General features: G+C 36.3%; 1 pseudogene; it reads right to left on the reverse strand.

The window, feature by feature from the left end:
- Positions 1-261: 261 nt before the first annotated feature.
- On the reverse strand, positions 262-824 carry LOC122229417 (annotated as a pseudogene).
- Positions 825-13,834: the final 13,010 nt, after the last annotated feature.

The raw sequence follows: 13,834 nt of genomic DNA on the forward strand, positions 1-13,834 counted from the left end.
ATCACCTATATGATTATTTCAAATATAGTTAACGTAAGAATGTCAGGACAAATACTTGACTTTTCCCTTTAATTTAGAAAATGTATTTATTTGGGGGGGCTGTTTGTTTGTTCATTTATATTTTGGTTGTCAAATTATCCTTACTGAAACATTTCCCTTTGTAGTTTTGAACCAGCTGAGCATTCCACTGACCAAGTACAAGTTATTTTTGTTAGCATCTCATTGTTGCCATTCTTGAGAAATTAATAAGAAAGGCAATAATTAAAGGCAACAATGACAACTACTGATGTCATTTATGGTACCATGAGGGTGTCAGCCATCAACACTGCAGCCCAAAGATAGGGCAGTCCCCAGGATCTCTTTAATGGTTCCAGAGACTTCTCTAGTTAAATATGGGTACCACACCTGTCAGATAATGCTGACAATATCATCCAAAGTGATATTTCCACTGTGCTTAATGTTTTTCTGCTTCTTTCTGTCTCTTGGCATTTCCTTGAGGGCTTTGATAATCAGAATAGAAGCAGAAGATACCACTTCAATCTGGGCCTGTCTGTTCTGAATGGTCAGCTTCACTGTAATCCTCATCTTTTCCAATCACTGGTTGCCTTGGCAATGTCATCACCAATCTTTTTTGGAGACAGACCCAGGGGCCTATCTCCAGGGCCAGGGGAAACATGGCACCAACCTTCCCACTGACGCACCTCAGCTGTATGGCTTTGATCTCATTGGGATCAAATTTAGGCCTCATAGTGGATGTGGCTGGTGTCTGGATGAACCTGGATTCAGGATGCCTGAAAACAGTTGTACCTTTGCCTCCTCTGGGAAGAAAGCCCTCTTTTGGGTATTAAAAAAAATTTAGACTATCTAGTTTGTGCTGCAAATAATCTCAAATATTGATGGATGGGTTAGTTGTTTTTAAACCATTTTTATTTTCTCTTGCATTTATACATATGTGAAGTGTTATAATTAATAATTATTGTTCTTTTTGGTTAAATTATACCATCTTAGGAAAGTAGGAGCTTCTTCCAATTGGCGTGTGCATCCTATGCATCCTTTATGCATCCTAAACCTTGAGGTTTTATATCTCTCTTGTCCTGGTGGCCCTAAAGGTGTCACAGCATCATCTTATATATTCCCTGCCCTACATTTAACCACCTGATTTTAACCACTATACAAAGAGCACTAGAGCACTAGTTGTTTGTTTGTTTGTTTGTTTGTTTGTTTGTTTGTTTGTTTTTTGGAAATGAGATTTAGAAACCATAATTTGGGTAATGACGGATGAGAATGGTTCATTTACTGTTTTTTTTTTCCCTAGATAGACACAGGTAAGATGTTTTAAAAGGAAAATTAATCACAAATGTATAGTCGTATTTCCATTTCAAATAGAAGGTTACAAAAACATTTCTTCATGTTTTTAGGACCAACAACAAGGTAAGTTATTTTAGCTGACATCATGTTGTTGTTATTTTTGAGAAAGTAATAAGAAAGACAATAATTAAAGACAACAATGACAACTAAGTATTGTCTGCTTACTATTGAACAACCAAGCCTACAGATTTGAATTGTTTTTACTCTGAGTAATGAAACCAGTGAACAGTACTATATTACTATGCCAAGTCTAGATATTCCTTTGTTCAAGTCTAATTGTGCTCATATTATTAAAGGAATATTAGAGAACAAATTGTTTTAAGATAACCTTAGCCAGTATTTGGTTATAACACCAGAAGATAGACATGTAAACATTTCAGTAATATATGCAAAGATTTTTACACTTTATATATACATAATGTGCTTTAAAAATTTTTTAAGCTACTGAATCCTCTGTTGAGATAAAAGTGTACATAAAATCTCAACGTGCAAATGAATGAATTCAGAATAACTCTAGTTGGGGAAGTTTTTAATGTAAATTCTGTTCCAATAAAGTTGCCTCGGGTTCTTCCACTCAGAGAATCATATTACCAAAATCATTTTAAATAGAAAAATAAAATAAAAATTAATCCTTTGGTTTTGAAATTAGAATAACTGGAGTTTAACATGGTCATTCTACTTTCTAGTTCTGTAAATCAGGAAAAAAGTATTTAATCTATCAGTGACATGGCATCCTTATGTATAAATTTAGAATCTCAAAAAAAGAGCTTATTGTGTTTTCATAATAAAAATCATACCTTTGAGAATATTTTATATATTGTAAGTTACATACAAATAAGTATTGCAATTGTGTACTAAATTTTTATTTTCATTGACTATATATCCTATTTTTAATTCTGAACCCACAAAATTATTAACCCTCCTTTTCTCTTCTTCAAAAGAAATCTTACAGGGTTGCCATACACACTCAGTTCCCAAGTGAATCTAAAACAATTGTGAATACATAAGGCTTCGGTCTTTTAGGTAAAAATGTGAAGCTTTTTTGGTTAAGAATGTTCACTCTCGCCACTGACTAAATCATTCTATGTGAATTACTATGTACTTAGATGCAGTACTGTACCTATTGATAATTTTAAGACCTAGGATATTTCACACATTCCTATACTCTCATAACATCTCTAAAATCTTTGCAGCAAGCAGCATATGCATAAGCTATTAAGAAAAATTTGACCCAGGAGATAATTTTATCCTCTAACATGATTTAAATCTTTGATAGTGGGTATTTTTACATGAGATATTAGAAGCAATGAAACCTCTTTTAGGATAATTTCACTTACATGGCAATCTTACATTATAGACCTTGAAAAAGGCATTTTAGAGAGGTGCCCTTGTTAGTTTTGTTTTTAAGTATGTCAGTGATTGGATTAGATGTCTAAATGTTTGGTTCATGAATAACACATTTTGAGACAATGGAGATACTGGTTGCTATTCACTGTTTTATGTCCATTGTCGTCCTTGCTGCTAGCACATATTGTTGAATAAAAAAAATGGAAATAAAATTATCCTGCTATAAATTTAGGAAGATTATTTTGGATGTTGCATTTTGGAAAGGTAAGAAGAATGAAGGTTTGCAGACTGAAAGCTCAATAATGATGAATGACTCCAACTTCAGAGAATGTTCAGCATGACTACATTAAAGCACAGATAATTGAAATTTTTATGAATAATACATTTTAATTTTTTTTAATGTGTATTTATTTTTGAGGGGGGCGAGAGGCAGAGAGAGAGGGAAACAGAATCTGACGCAGGCTCCAGTCTCTGTCCAAGCTGTCAGCACAGAGCCCAGTGGACTGATGTGGGGCTTCAACTCATGAACTGTGAGATCATGACCTGAGCCAAGTCCAACGCTTAACCAACTGAGTCACCAGGCGCTCCTTATTAATAACACTTTTAACACTTGAACAACATATTATTATTGTATAATTATCTATCCCCCAAGAGGAAAAGGGGCATAGGATCTTTCAGTAATGAAGCTGGGATATTGTAAATGTAAATCCAAAGAAGATGATATGAGAAGTCTGTCCTGACATTAGATGTCAGGTGTTATTCATCTCTGATAACATTTCTTAGAAGTCTTGTGCCTAACAAAATGCAGTTTGGTGATAGGTTCTCATAATTCCATATTAAAGCTACTTTGTACATATCTACTTGCATAATGCATTATTATTGTTACAAATATTTTGGAAGATAGTTAGCAAGGCAAAAACTGGTGTAGTGATCAGTATAATAAAACAAATATATACTTAACCTGGAATCAACAGAGTCATTTACTTTTGAAACAAACAAAACTTTATTTTCACATTTACTTGCAAAGCTCAGGTTTTGTTTTTCTTTGTCAGTTATTAGATTTGTTAGGTAGCCATCCACCCTTATAAACACATGTTAAAAACTTATTCGATAAATACCATAGAATATTTCTGGTAAGAATATAACAGTGGCAAAAATAATAAAAAAGTTAGAAATATTATTAAACTTACAATAATGTATTATAGTCTTTCTATTGACAGAGGCTGATGCTAGGTGAACCTTAGGGGAATAGTGAGTGATCACAAGGTCTGTAAGAAAAAGTATGTGAACTCAAAGGGGGAAGGCACCTGAAAAATAGGAAACTTCTTCTTTACCAGATAAATAGCTTGTACCTGGAAGGAGGAAAATAAAGTAGCTTGGTTGCTAAGGGCAACTCTAAATGCTATTTCTTCAAGCATGACATTGTATTGGAAGATTCATGTCTGTGCCTCTGCTATTTATCTATCTGCAAGTGATTAAGAAGATGCTATTTTAAGTCAGGTGTCCACACAACTGTCAGCAATCATGAGTTGTGGAACAGAGAGCATAGGCACATGGGCTTAAATTCTACACCTTCTGTGAAGCCCAAGGCACGAAAGTGAAAGACAGCGAAGACTAGGAACAAGAAGAAATGTGGGCTTCTTATCAAGCCGAATGTCGCTCTTGTCAAGTAAGGCTGACATTTGCTAGAATGTAATAGGATGCCCATCTGTTTTGGTCAAAACGCAATTGCTGTCCACTGGAAAATTACCTGAGATTAACTTGACATATTTGTTGTCTTGCAGCTCTTTACCCATTACCTTATATAAGGTTTGCAAAATACATTATGGATATAACAATAAATCAGGTTAAAGTTATAGTAAAACATGTTATAAAGATGTCTCAAATCTGTTTGGGTATTACTATGATTGCTAAAATTTTGTAATGTTTGGCTCGACACTATTTCAAATGATATTTCCAATTTATATTAGACAATATCTCATGGCATGTAAACATTTATAACTATAATTTTATTTTTCTAGCTTAGAGATACAACTGGCAAATAAAAATGCAACTTAATGTGAACGATGCAATGTTTTGATAAAGGTGTACATTGTGAAATGGTCACCACGAACTAGCCGATTAACATGTTCATCACCTTGCACAGTTATTAGTTTTAGTTTTTGTAATGAGAACACTTCAGGTCTACTTTCTTAGAAAATTTCAAGTGTATAGTAGAGTTTAAATTAACTATTGTCATCATGCTGTACATTAGATCCAAGAACTTATTCATTCTGCGTAACTGAAACTTTGTACCCTTTAACCAACCATCTCTTCATTCCCTGATGTCCCAGCTTCCAGAAACCACCATTCTACCTCTGCTTTTATGAATTCAACTCTTTTAGGTTCCACACATAAATGAGATCATCCTATAATTGAAAATCATAAGCACTTAATGTTGTCATTCTCATGGAAGTTGTGATGTTGATCTATGCTAAAGGAAAAGAACTACCAGTTCCATTTTTCTAATGAAATCATGGTCATTATAGAATGTCCCATTATAACCTTGGCATCTGGTATTTTCTATTTGTACAAAAGGTTTTGAGGTTACACAATAGAATGATAGTTGCCTGTAGACTATGCTTCCCATTCTACCACTAGGATGTGCATTAATATGAAAGCAGGGCCTCCTTTCATCCGTATTTCCCATGCACCATACCAGTCAATGCCCTTAGACAGGGTATTTTCATGTATAGTGCCTCAGCCTCATCGACCATAATGCAGATATTAAAATCCACAAAAATAACTCCTTATCCACTATAATCTGAAACACAATTCTGAAGTTTTAGTATAAAAAAGATATAAAGACTGTGAAAAGGGAATTATCCAGATAGAGAGTAAAGCTTAGACATAGTCTGTATGTAACATAAATAAACTTAACATCAAAGCTATCACTCTGCTTTGCACCTGCAGACAGATAAGTCACCAGCATGCTGCTGAGCACAGGTGTTATGTGCTGAATTCATCTGAGACCCCTAAACAGAATAAACTGCTATATTTACTTCTCCGTGATGCTTCTAAGTGGATCTTTATGAAGCTCTAGACAGAGTGAGAAGTTTTCTGCATCCCTAAAAATAGTTAGGTTCAAATCCAGTCCATTGTTTATGCCAATGAGATACAAAAAAAAAAAAAAAAAAAAAAGTCTATGGTTATCACTTGCCGCATCAGAATCAATGGATCTGTCCCCAGAAAGCAGATGCAAGAACTGTATTGTATAATAATGTTCTGTACTTACTAGCAAAAGTGTAACTACTATCTGGTCACAGGGAGACATGATGAATTGATTTTTTTTAACAAGTTCAGCTGGCAATACCAAGCTTTTAACAATGAAACAAATACCTGTACTTAGTCAAAGCAAGGGCTTGGAGGGGTAATTTTAAAAGGTGTGGCTTCTCAGGAACCACACTCAGATTCTTAATCAGTAGGCTTGTTTGGGATCCAGAAGTCTGAATTACTGACACCCCTAGATCCCCAGGTGTTTTGGATGCAGTCTGTAGGATTATAGACTGAAATTTTTATTACAAGTCAGGTTTACTGAGCTGTTATAGGCCTAAATAAAAATCATCATCTTTAAGAGCACAGTTTTAAGAATTTGTCAGCACCAACATTAACAATATATAAATAGGTTCATAGCCCCAAAACTTTCCTCCTGCCTCCTTGCACCCAATACCTCTTGCTGCCCCAAAATATCTACAAGCACTCATTTGTTGTCTGTCTCCACAATTCTTCCTTTACCAGAACGTCACATAAAGAGTCACAGTATATGCATATTTATTGTTCATTCACCAGTGCTAAGCTATTGGGAGTCATCATGTTGTTGCATGTGTCAATAATTTCTTTATTCCTTTTGGTTACAGAGTAATATTTCACTTTATGAGTAGGCCACAATTTCTTAATTCATTCACAAGCATGTGCACATTTGAGTTCATTTCACAATTATAGTTAGAGTTGCTATGAATATTAGCAAGGAGGTCTTTGCATGGACTTGTGTTTTCGCTTCTTTTGAAATTGCTGGGCCCTACAGTGGTCATATGGTGTGTTTCATCTTACAAAAAAGTGCCAAGTTGCTTTCCAAAGTGGCTGGGCCAGTTTGCATTCCCACCAGCAATATATGATAAATCAATTTTCACTACACTCTTGACAGAACATGTTATTATTGGCCATTTTGATTTTAGCCACTCCAGTGAAAAGGCAAGAATATCTCATTTGGTCAAATGATTTTTCTGTATCTATTAAGATTGTCTTTTATTTATTTATTTATTTATTTATTTATTTATTTATTTATGCTTTTAGTCAGTTTATATGGCTAATTACATTGATTATTTTTTAAAATATTGAACCAACCTTGCAGTTTTGGAAACAACTTGTTTATAATCTATTATCCTTTTATTTTGCTTGATTTTATTTGCTAATATTTTGTTATTCAATCCCAGTTTATGTAGGATATTATTGTGCAGTCACCTTCTTCTTCTACTGTCTTTAGTTTTGCAACCAGGGTAATGCTGGCCTCATAGAATGGACTGTGGCATGTTCCCTTTTCTGTTTTCTGTAAAGTTTATGCATAATTGGTATTATTTCTTTCTTGAATATTTAATAAAATGCAACATTAAAATATCTGAGTGTGGTTTCTCTACGGGATTTTAACCAAAAATTCAACTTATTTTATAGGTATATAGCTTACCTGGTAATCTAGTTCTCTTTGTGAGAGTTTTTATCATTTTATATTTTTATCTAAGTTGTTGAATATATTGATATAAAGATGTTCATAATATTCATCTATTACCTTTTTTAAAGTGTGTGGAATCTATAATGACATTCCTGATAGTGGTAATTTGTGTCCTCAATTTAATCCCTCATCAATCTGGCTCGGGCTTTATTAATTTATTATTCTTCATTAAAGGAAATTTTGATCCAAATTAATTTACTCTATTATTTTCTTACTTATATTTCATTTATATTTTTAAATAAATGTTTTACAATAGTTTTACATTTAAAGAAATATTTAAAGATTCAGATTCCACTATTATCTTACATTACTATGGTACATTTATCACAATAAATGAACAAACACTGATACATTATTATTAACTAAGGTTCATACTGCATTCTGATTTCCTAAGTTTTATGTAAGGACCTTTTTTTCTGGCCTGGAACCCCTCCTAGGATATCACATTATACTTAGTCATCATGTCTCCTTAGCTCTTAGCTGTGACAGTTTCTTACACTTGCCTTGTTTTTGATGACCTTTTCAGTTTTGAAGAGTAGTTCTCAGGTATTTTACATGATTTCCTCAATTGGGATTTTTCTAATGATTCTTCTCATGATTAGACTGGGGTTATGGGTTTGGGGGAGGAAGTTCACTGAGGTTTATTGACATTTCATCACATCATGCAAGGGTGCATACTGTCAACTTTACTTATCACTATTGATGTTGACCTTGATCACCTAGCTGAGGTGGTGTTTGTCAATTTCCTCAGTTGTCCAGTTCATCTCTATCCCAACCCCATACCCTACTGTCTTCTTTGGAAGGAAGTCACTATGTGCAGCCTACATACAAGGAGTGGAAAGTTATCCTGAAGGTTAACTTCTGAAGGATGTGAAACCTGAGGGTTTCACATGATATTTACATAAATCATTTGGAACTTGTTCCGGGTTGAATAGTGTACCCTCGCAGCTAATGTCTTTTTCAGAACCTCAGAATATGGCCTGGTCAGAAATAAGGCAATTCCAAATATAATTCGTTAAGATGAGGCCATACTAGATTTGGCCCTTAATCCAATATTACTGGTGCCTTTACAAGAAGAAAAGGGACACAGAGACAGAGACACACAGAGGGAAGAAGGAAAATTGATGATGGAGGCAGGGGTTGGAGGGATGCCAGGATTGCTGGCAACCACCAGAAAGTAGGAAAAGACAAGGACAACTCCACCCCTACAGTCTTGATAGAGAGATGTTCCTTCCAACAACTTAATTTCAGACCTCTAACCTTTACAACTGTGAGAGGATAAATTTGTGTTGTTTTAAGCCATCCAGTTCATGGTGCTTTGTTACAGAAGCCCTAGAAAGTTACTACTGAGTTCCTAAGCATGGGAAATTGGTCTCTTCTCCCATATATATGTATTTATTCAATCATACATTTTTAAATGCCCCCCCCCAATAGTACAGTGGTCATGAGGTTTTCTAGGGACTGAGGGTGAAAAGTTTGATGGTAAAAAAAAAAAATTCTGCCCTTCTCCTGGTGGCAGATAGTTGTTTATACAGAAGAGTCCAATAATTTGCAACTATGCTTCAGAAGTCAATTGCTATTTATACACCTGCATCACTGAGGAAAACTCTGTCAGGTCTTCTTCCCTGAACTCACACTTTCTCTAGTGCATCTGGAGGAAGCCAGTGGAAAGAGGTGACAGGTGGTCAGAGACCCTACTGTGTCTGTAGTTAAATCGGATTCTAAAACTTTACACTAGCCCATATTTGGCCTTTAATCTTTTGGGTTTTGTTTTGTTTTGTTTTAACTTTAGTTTTCTTCTTCCCCACTTTTATGGTTGCCACCCACACTCTCCCAAAGGGAAAATATATCTGTGCATCCTATCTCTCCTAGAAGGGACTTGTCAATCTTTAGGTTATGATTTTGTAGATTATCTGGCTTTTTCTCATTGTTAGGATGCGGTTGATACTATCTTGTGACTTTTAAGGTCCTAAGCGTATGTGGAATCTCATGCGGAAAGAACTCTAACAAGAGTACTTTTCTTAAAGAGCCGAAGGGATTGAACGTGTTGAAAGAAGCCATAAAGTTGCAGTTCTGACACCGGTTGATTTATGAAAACTCAAGATGCCTTCCTAACTTCAGATGTCTTGTTCCCTATCTTAGAAGGACAGTGGGGCAACTCAGGAGCCAATATATACGTTCACATAATTTATAATATTAAATCATCTGTTTCAGAAAGAGTGGAATCTGCTGAATTGTCCTGGTAGACCAGCTCTGGGAACCGAGGGATTGAGATTTCACATGAAAGTAAATTGGGGAAATAAGCTGAAAATCACTTTGGAAACATCTATTTTCCTCAGGTAAAAGAGGAGCAATGAGAATCATATATCTGTGTGTATCTTAAATTATAAGTAAGTCCAAAATATATGTAGATTAAAAAAGATTTTGATAAGGAAGGGCTTCCTAATACATTCGTCTTTTCTTTTTCTAATCTACCTTCACTATGGATGTTTACTATAATAGTTTCAGTCTCTTTATTCTCCATAGGGACTTTCAAATAACTTACACATATATATTAATTTTTAAGAAGAAAGCAACACTGAGATGCTTATGGAAATTTAAAGAAAACATTCCTAAAGTTAAAAAGTGAAGATGCCTATCATTTATGAACAAAGTACCCTCTACGCCCTACTGATGACTGGAGATGAAATATTTCACACAAGGCATGACCAGAATGCTCCTGAGAACTATACGACTTTGGCATTCTTGTGCACATATACCCAGTGGTGTTGAAAGTGTTTAGGCAAGGGAAAAAATAAATAAATGCATATCCAATTTTTTACTCTCTCAACAGACTGATAAAACAAAAACTTAGTTGAGCTCAAAGTAATGAAATGAAATTGAGCCAAGAAGAATTTAAGCTCCACATAAAGGGGGAAAGATAGTAGACAGATTTATTAAAGTAGGCAATAGTCTCCCCAGGAGGGTATTAAAGGCTTTACTCAAATCATTTAAAAAGGGCCTGGGGACATACACACACATACACATGACAGTAAGAGACATGCAAGAAGGACTTATGTGCACTGACTGGCAAACCAGCTAAATGGTTACTTAGCTCCAATATTGTTGAAGAGCCACGATCATTAAAAAAATTTCATAGTAAGTATATTTACAAAACAAATGAGAGGATTAGAGAGTTAAAACTATAGAAGATGCAAAGAAAATTTGAATTCATTTATATATAGGATTGAAAAGGGAATGCACTTTTTATACCAGAGCACAAAAGCCATATGTCATCATGAAAAAGGATGATAAAGTTCACCAATTTAAATTTTAATTATTCTTAGCAGCTGATATCCACAACAACAAGAAGTAATCAGATACTGAATATTTTCTAAATAGTAGTTTGTTGATCCTGCCTCACAACTAAATAAAGTACATGGTTCAATTATCCACATTACATAGAGGTAGAAAGACTTTGGGGCCCCTGAGTGGCTCAGTCGGTTGGGTGTCTGACTTCAGCTCAGGTCATGATCTCACAGTTCGTGAGTTCAAGCCCCGCATTGGGCTCTGTGCTAACAGCTCAGAGCCTGGAGCCTGCTTTGGATTCTGTGTCTCCCTCTCTCCCTCTGCCCTTCCCCTGCTCATGCTCTGTCTCTCTCTGTCTCAAAATAATTAAAAAAAAACATTAAAAAAAAGAAAAAAAAAACCTGTTAGATATATTGGGATGTCCGTGTTCACACAGCCGTTAAGTATTTATGCAGTGTAACAATATCAAAACCTAGGACTAGGTATCCTAAATAAGTGCTTTTTTGGAATTTAATATACATTTAGATGAACCAGGATCTTGTTAAAATACAAATTATGATTCAGAATGTCAGGGTTGGGGCTCAGGAGTCTGTAGTCCTAATAAGATCCCAGGTGATACTAATGCTGCCCATCCGATAACCACACTATCACTAATAAGGCTACAGAGTATGACTTTTTACTACTGAAGTATACTCCCTCACATGTGCATATCAACCAAATCAATCATAGGTAAAATACAAGTAATTATGGAATGACGAGATTCTAACATATGTTTAGGTATGATGGGTGGGGAGGCTGGGATCAGAAATTCCATTTAGGATAATAGAAGTTTAAATTGATAAAAAATGATTTTGGAGACACTATGGCACAGGCTTCCAAAATTGTAAATGCAAAAATGCAAAACTTTTTTGTATCCAGTTGTGTGTCCATACATTTATCATAGAAAGAGATTCTCGAATGTGCTTAAACATATTTATAAAGTGTTCATTGCAGCATTACTTGTAATAGCCCCCAAAGTGGAATTCTCCAAAGTATTTGACAGTAGGAGATAGGTTAAATAAAATCAAATAAATCTTTCCAATGAAAAATTGGGCAGCATTCAAAAAGAAGGCATATTTCAAAATGACCTTTTTGGAAAAGAACTCCATTTGTTTCAGTGTAGGTAGGGATTGTCTGTTTGATTCATGTCTGCAACATCCATACAGGTGAAGCATGCCTTTTACGCAGCAGGTGCTCACAACTCAATACTTTTTTTGTTGTCTGAATGAAAGGATGACTTCCAAGATATTCTATGGAATGAAAAATATTATTTACAGGGCTTTCAGGGGGGATATTATAAATTTTGGGTAGAGGTAAAATTGTACTTTTAATTTATACTGTATTCTATTATTTGGCTACTTAATGTCATCTTTGCTATTATATGGAAAATAAAATTAATTAAAATATACAGAAAGGAGAATCAACAATATCAAGAAGTTAGTATGTTAGTCCTCAGATCCCAATGTCTCTCTTTATTGTGGTCAAAAGCAAATAACATAAAAGTTACCATCTCACCTATTTTTAAATGTACAGTTCTATAGGGTTAAATATTTTCACACTGTCATGAAAGAGAAACCAGATTTTTTTTTTTTATCCTGCAAATTGAAAACTCTATACTCATTAAATAACAACCATAGTCATAAAGGAAGAGCTTCAAGCCACTGTGTTAGGTCAAAGATCAATTTCCTTCCAAACTTCTTCCACATATTTTATCATGCATTTAAGTTGGTGTGGCCAAAATTAGCCTCAAGGCTTCCCTTTTGTCATTTTTTAAGACATCTACTTTGTCTAATGCTGTTCCTCAAAATATGGGTATAACCAAAGTGAATTAAATTCTATAAAACTGATTTACACCACTATCTAGTTCTGCTTATAAATTTTATCATATAAAGTATTCCACAGAGGGGAAGAGCCAAGATGGCAGAACAGCATGGTAGTTTTTTGTGTGTCGAGCATCCATGAAATACAGCCAGAACAACACTAAACCATCCTACACACCTAGAAAAGTGATTGAAGGATTAACACAACAATCTGCACAAGCTGAACCACAGAATTCAGCAGGTACGTGGCGCGGAGAGCTGAACTTGGGAAGCGAGAAGCTGCGAAACGTAGGCAAACGCTTTGGCGGGCAGAGAGAGGACAGAGACTGGGGAGCAGGGGAGAATACGGGAAAAACATCCCTCCCCAAGTGTAGCTGGAGAGAAAGTGGAAAATTGGAAAGCCGCAGGGACTAAACAAAAAGGGAGAAAGGAGAAAGGAGAGGGTTTAAATTCCATTAAGACTGTAAACAAGGGGAGCGCAAAGGCTGCAACTCCACAGCTCCATACCTGGCAGTGCTCTGGTGGGAAGGACGAATACCCAGGAGCAGAGCGGGGTCCAGGGGGTTCTCGAGCCACACGGGGAAAAGCGGTTCCACCGCTGGAAGGACATTTGGTAGAGACTGTTGAAGCCACCTGGTCCCAGCAGACCCCAGAAGGCGGCCACATTCACTGGTGCTGGGGCAAGGTCATTAAGGGTGAAGTCTGGTTCCAGATGTGTGTTGTGACTTTCCATAATCCCTGAAAAGCTGCTGCTACACTGTCTCGCGAACTTTTTCTGGGGCAGGCTGGCACCTGGCCGCAGTCTCGGGGCACTGGCGGCAGCAAGGTCCAGCGGGCGTTCCTGGGTGCAGCAGACATTCGGCCATTGCTAGGTGAGAACCTCCCTCAGAGGGGCAGAACAGGTCAAAGCCGCAGTCCTTCAGAAGTAAGGGGCCGGCGAAAACAGCCACATCTGAGGCAAAACTCGGGAGAGAGGTACTGCCTGGGGCCTGGTCACAGACAGTGAAAATGCGGAGAGTGGACGAGCGCTGAAGAAAGAGGACTCAACTGCTGATCGGGGAGAACAGACTGGGTAGATGGGTGGTGCATTTTCACCACTCCAGCACATGCGCATAGGCACCTACAAGCGCCCCAGCAATCCACCCCAGTAGGCTAGCAGCACCATCTAGTGGAGAGCAGAGCTGTTACACAGAGGCCCACCCAACTG

Source organism: Panthera leo, chromosome A1, assembly GCF_018350215.1.
Source record: "Panthera leo isolate Ple1 chromosome A1, P.leo_Ple1_pat1.1, whole genome shotgun sequence".
Lineage (NCBI taxonomy): Eukaryota > Metazoa > Chordata > Mammalia > Carnivora > Felidae > Panthera > Panthera leo.